A 6,786-nucleotide genomic window follows, 5' to 3' on the forward strand; every position below is an offset into this window, starting at 1 on the left:
AATATCTATGCCCCAAACAGTGGCTAATCCATGTACGTCAAACAAATCCTTCTCAATTCCAGAAATCAAATAGACACAACACAAAAATACTAGGTGATTTTAACACACCTCTCTCACCACTGGACAGATCATCCAAACAAAAATTGAACAAAGAAACCATAGATCTCAATAACATAATCAACAACTTAGACTAAACGGACATATATAGAATATACCATCCAACAAAGAACAAATACACTTTCTTCTCAGCAGCACATGAATCCTTCTCTAAAATAGACCATATTGTATGCCACAAAGCTACTGTTAGCAAATACAAGAAGATAGAGATGCTACCTTGTATTCTATCAGATAATAATGGATTAAAATTAGAAATAAATGACAGAATAAAAAACAGAAATTACTCCAACACCTGGAGATTAAATAATATGCTATTATATGATGAATGGATAACAGAAGACATCAGGAGGGAAATAAAAAAATTCTTAGAAGTAAACAAGAACAAAGACACATCGTATTGAAATCTCTGGGGCACTATGAAAGCAGTACTTAGAGGAAGATTTATTTCATGGAGCAAATTCAACAAAAGAAGAAAAAACCAACAAGCAAACGGCTTAACACTACAACTCAAAGTCCTAGAAAAAGAAGAGCAGACCAACACCAAAAGTAGTAGAAGACAGGAAATAGTTAAAATCAGAGCTGAAATCAATGAAATTGAAACAAAAGAAACAATAGAAAAAATTAACAAAATAAATAGCTGGTTCTTTGAAAAAATAAACAAAATTGATAAACCTTGAGCCACACTAACAAAGAGAGAGAGAAAACTCAAATTGCTAAAATTCAAAATGAACAAGGAAATATCACAACAGACACGAGTGAAATACAAAACATAATTAGAAGCTATTTTGAAAATCTATACTCCAACAAAATAGAAAACCTCGAAGACATCAACAAGTTTCTAGAGACATATGAATTACCTAAACTGAACCAGGAGAACATACACAACTTAAATAGATCAATTTCAAGTAATGAAATAGAAGAAGTCATCAAAAGTCTACCAACAAAGAAAAGTCCTGGACCAGATGGGTTCTCACATGAGTTCTACAAAACCTTTAAAGAGCTCATTCCAATACTTCTCAAAGTATTCCATGAAATATAAGAGGAGGGAACACTTCCAAACTCATTCTATGAAGCCAATATCACCCCGATACCTAAACCAGACAGAGAAACATCGAGGAAAGAAAATTTCAGACCAATATCCTTAATGAACATCGATGCAAAAATTCTCAACAACATCTTAGCATATCGCATCCAAAAATGTATTAAAATGATAGTGCACCACAATCAAGTGGGTTTTATCCCAGGGATGCAAGGTTGGTTCAACATTCGAAATCAATAAATGTCATTCACGATATCATCAGACTTAAAGTCAAGAATCACATGATTATTTTGATAGATGCAGAAAAAGCATTTGATAAAATACAGCATCCCTTCATGCTCAAAACACTAGAAAAAATAGGGATAGTGGGAACATTCCTTAACATTGTAAAGGCCATCTATGCTAAGCCCATGGCCAATATCATTCTAAATGGTGAAAAACTGAAAGCATTCCCCCTAAAAACTGGAACAAGGCAGGGATGCCCTCTTTCACCACTTTTATTCAACATTGTCCTCAAAACTCTAGCCAGAGCAATTAGACAGACCAAAGAAATTAAAGGGATAGGAATAGGAAAAAAAGAACTCAACCTATACCTGTTCGCTGATGACATGGTTATATATTTACAGGAACTAGGAAATTCCACCAGAAAACTTTTAGAACTCATAAGTGAATTCAGTAAAGTAGCAGGTTATAAGATCAATGCTCATAAATCTAATGCATTTTTATACATAAGTGATGAATCTTCAGAAAGAGAAGTTAGGAAAACTACTCCATTCACTATAGCCTCAAAAAAAAAAATAAAATACTTGGGAATCAATCTAACAAAAGAAGTGAAAGACCTCCACAATGAGAACTACAGAACACTAAAGAAAGAAATTAAAGAAAACCTTAGAAGATGGAATGATCTCCCAGGTTCTTGGATAGGCAGAATTAATATTGTCAAAATGACCATACTACCAAAAGTGCTATACGGATTCAATGCAATTCCAATTAAAATTCCAATGACGTACCTTACAGAAATAGAGCAAGCAATCATGAAATTCTTCTGGAAGAATAAGAAACCCAGAATAGCTAAAGCAATCCTTAGCTGGAAGGGTGAAGCAGGAGGTATTGCAATACCAGAACTTCAAATATACTACAAAGCAACAGTAACCAAAACAGCATGGTATTGGCACCAAAATAGACAGGTAGATCAATGGTACAGAATAGAGGACATGGACACAAACCCAAATAAATACAATTTTCTCATACTATACAAAGGTGCCAAAAATATGCAATGGAGAAAAGATAGCCTCTTCAACAAATGATGCTGGGAAAACTGGAAATCCATATGTAACAGAATGAAACTAAACCCCTATCTCTCACCCTGCACAACAATCAACTCAAAATGGATCGAGGACCTCGGATTCAGACCAGACACCCTTCATCTTATAGAAGAAAAAGTAGGTCCAAATCTTCAACTTGTTGGTCTAGGATCAAACTTCTTTAACAGGACTTCCATAGCACAAGAAATAAAAAACAAGAATCAACAACTGGGATAGATTCAAACTAAATAGCTTTCTCTCAGCAAAGGAAACTATCAGCAATGTGAAGAGAGAGCCTACAGAGTGGGAGAAAATCTTTGCCACTCATACTTCAGATAGAGCACTAATTTCCAGAATATATAAAGAACTCATAAAACTCTACACCAAGAATACAAATAATCCAATCAATAAATGTGCTAAGGAAATGAACAGACAGTTTGCAGAAGAAGATTTACAAGCAATCAACAGATATATGAAAAAATGTTCAACATCTCTAGTAATAAGGTAAATGCAAATCAAAACTACCCTAAGGTTCCATCTCACCCCAATTAGAATGGCGATTATCAAGAATACAAGCAACAATAGGTGTTGGAGAGGATGTGGTGAAAAAGGTACACTCATACATTGCTGGTGGGGCTGTAAATTAGTGCAGCCACTCTGGAAAGCAGTGTGGAGATTCCTTAGAAAACTTGGAATAGACCCACCATTTGACCTAGTTATCCCACTCCTTGGCCTATACCCTAAGGACTTAAAATCAGCATACTACAGAGATTCAGCCACATCAATGTTCATAGCTGCTCAATGCACAATAGCCAGATTGTGGAACCAACCTAGATGTCCTTCAGTTGATGAATGAATAAAGAAACTGTGGTATATATATACAATGGAATATTACTCAGCTATAAAGAATAATAAAATTATGGCATTTGCAGGCAAATGGATGAAACTGGAGAATATCATGCTACGTGAGATAAGTCAATCTCAAAAAACCAAAGGATGAATGATCTCACTGATAAGCAGATGATGACACATAACGGGAGGTGGGAAGGGGGCAAGAATGGATTAAGGAGGGACTGTATAGAGGGAAAAGAGGGTTGGGAGGGGTGGGGGTATGAGAAAAAATAACAGAATGAATCAAACACCATTACCCTATGTTAATGTATGATTACACAAATGGTATCCCTTACTCCATGTACAAACAGAAAAAACATGTATCCCATTTGCTTAAAATAAAAATAAATTTAAGAAAAAAAAAGACTACACAGTTTACTAGGATAAATTTTCAGAAAAATATACGTTTCCCACACTCATACTCCCACAGCAGCAGTATGGTAGTCTTCAGGAGTTATTGAATGGCTTCACCTTGCTCACTCTCCTCCAAAGTCTTTAACTCCATTTCATGATTTTGTTGCCCAATTTTTATCAAAGGCAAAACCTGAGTTATACATTGATACGATCTGAGCCCACTCTTATTGTAATTTCTTTCTTTTCTCAATAACAAAGTTGGCTTTCATTTATTCCATACTTTACAAAACACAATTCAACTGCATCAATATCCTGGTTTTATTGGTCATATTAGAGTGCATTCCAAACTTCCTTTAACATCAGGTAATCATCTTATTTTAGCCTATCAATAGTTGTCTCCATATGACTGTGGTCAAGATTCTCGTTCTTTACACCAGCAGAATACTTCTGGCTTGCACAAGAAATTTCATATTACTCAAGAACAAGCTCTCCAAATCGTTTGTCACTGTCCTCATTTCATAGTGCACACTCCAGTATCACCCACTGGGATTTTTCCCTGTGGTCTTTGGTCAGACCAACAGTGGTGGATGGGTATAATTCGCATCCCTCAATTTGGCAAACAGTGTTACATTCATGTTATTATTGATACTTGTTCTCATTTCTTTTTCCCACTGCTTGTACAGGAGAAAATAGTCATCAAGTTATTTCTGATTGCTTAGCTGCTTTCCCAGTGCTGAGTCACCCTCTACAAATTAAAATTGATAATTCTCCAGTTTATACTAGTTCTTATTTTCCACAGGTTTTTTTTTTGTCAATTTCATATTAATAACCAAATAAGTATTCCTTATAATCCCTAAGGTCTGGCTATTGTGGAGCAAGCTCACTTGTCTCTTAAAATACAACTGCAAAAACAAAAAGGGGGAAATAGAACTCCACAAAATAGTGTGAATCATGCTCTATTTGTTTTAATTTTTTTTTATTGTGATTCTGAAGGTCATACTGCTGCTGAGTGATACATGTCTTCCACTGCAACAGGCCTATCAGGCCTAGTTTGGTGGAAAGACTTACAAACAGGACATTATTACCAGATCTGGTGATAACGTGGGGTAGAGGTCATGCTTACATTTTTCCAGAAGTTGCAACTCAACCCATTTGGGTACCTCAACATGCCATCCAACACTTACACGGAGGATCTAGAACTAAAGTTCAAATGACTGAAGATTGAACTAGAGGTGTTGATCCCAAAACCCAGTGAGAACAAGAGGTTGAGAAAGAAAAAGAGGATTCTACAAATCCAGAAAGCCAAACTGTCAATGTGGGGACAAATGAAGAACCTGATGAATCAGGCTGAGCAGATGACTAAACCAACAGGGAGGTACTAAGTCTCCAACCACTATCTTTATGGCTATGCTGGCTCTATTGAGCTGTCAGGTAAGTGGAGTTCATGGAGAAACTTATTGAACCTATTTCCAAGATTCACCTTTAGTGCATCCAGCTGTGTGGACTGGAGAATCCATGCCAGTGTTTACTAATGGTATTCATATCATAGGAGGTTTTACAGAAAAACACATTACACTTATTCATGCAAATGAATTTAATTATACTACATATTGTGGGAATCTACTTAAATGTTGGTCCCATGATAAACATACCGGCTGTTTAAAAGTAACCCTTGAGGAAAAGACAGAATATGGGGGACCCATAGTAGCTATATCATACCGACTGCTGGGATTTAAGGTCACATGTCCAGAAAATTAGTAAAAGGGGACTTTTCCTTGACAAGCCAGTCCTTCCCACAGAGTATTCACCAATACCTTACTGCCCTAATCATTCTGTGATAGAATTTGATACTTTTCCTAAGTTGATGGAATGTGCAAATGTCTTGCCTGTACAGCATAAAGTCTCTAAAGGTGGTGGTGGATATATTTTGGATTTGTCTCCAAGAATTGATGAGACAGTTATTTCAGGATTCCATGAGTCATGGAGGATTTGTCAGTAATTTCCTGACTTTCAGTAGTGGTGGCATGCACAAAGATCTATAGGGTTTAATAATTGCCTCAGGTTTTATCCATTATACAGATGGCCCCAGGCCTGACTTTGTAGACAGGAACTGCAAAGAGGGTTCCTGCTATGACCTGCAGGCTTGTGTTCAATCTCTGTAGGTTTTGATTTCTGGAATGTAAAAGTAAAAAGAATAGGAGAAAAATATGATGTGATTTTTAAGAGAGGTAATCTGACCAACTGCATCATTAGATATAATAAGAGAAAGGGTATAATTGTACTGTATCAGCCTCCTTTTGTTTATTCCCAGCTAACATTTCAGGGCCATGGTATGCTGATGCTGGAGTCCAAGTCTTACAACAGGTGCATGCCCAGCTAAGCAGACCCCGGCGTGCAATTGGTCTTACTGTACTTGGAGTAGTCGCTTTAATATCTTTTCTGGCTTCTACTGTGACAGGTTCTGTGGCCTTATCACAAAACATTCAAAATGCTAATTTTCTTAATAATTTGACTCAAAATACTTCCAAAGCCCTACACCATCAGGTAAATATTGATGAAAAGATTGAAACTAATTTAAATGCTTTGGAAGCTACTTCATAAATATTGGAAATGAACTTGCCACTTTTAAATTTAAGCACTGGCTTAGGTGCCAGGCCAGCTATAAATATGTCTGCATTACTGCAGCCAAATATAATCCTGATGAGATTGGGAAAAGATCAAAAGTCACTTAATGGGCATTTGGTATAGAAATAATGACAATCTGGATCTTATGGAGTTACATCATCACATTCAGGATATTCAGGAAAGCAGGAACAATCCTCATGAATCCTGCATCACTTGCTGAATGGATATTTCATGATTTAAATGTCTTTAATCCTGGAAATATGTTGAAACATTCCACATGGTATATTTTTGGAATAATAGCTATGCTACTAATTCCCTTTTGTGTTATGAAAATAGGTTGCCACACACTCAGAGAAAAAAATCCACAAACTCCAAGTAACAGCACATCACTTGTGCTTCAAAAATTAAAAACAGGGGGGATGATGGAAGCTGCCAATGAATCTGCTTTGAACTCTG

This window comes from Sciurus carolinensis, chromosome 10, assembly GCF_902686445.1.
Source record: "Sciurus carolinensis chromosome 10, mSciCar1.2, whole genome shotgun sequence".
In the NCBI taxonomy this organism is placed as follows: domain Eukaryota; kingdom Metazoa; phylum Chordata; class Mammalia; order Rodentia; family Sciuridae; genus Sciurus; species Sciurus carolinensis.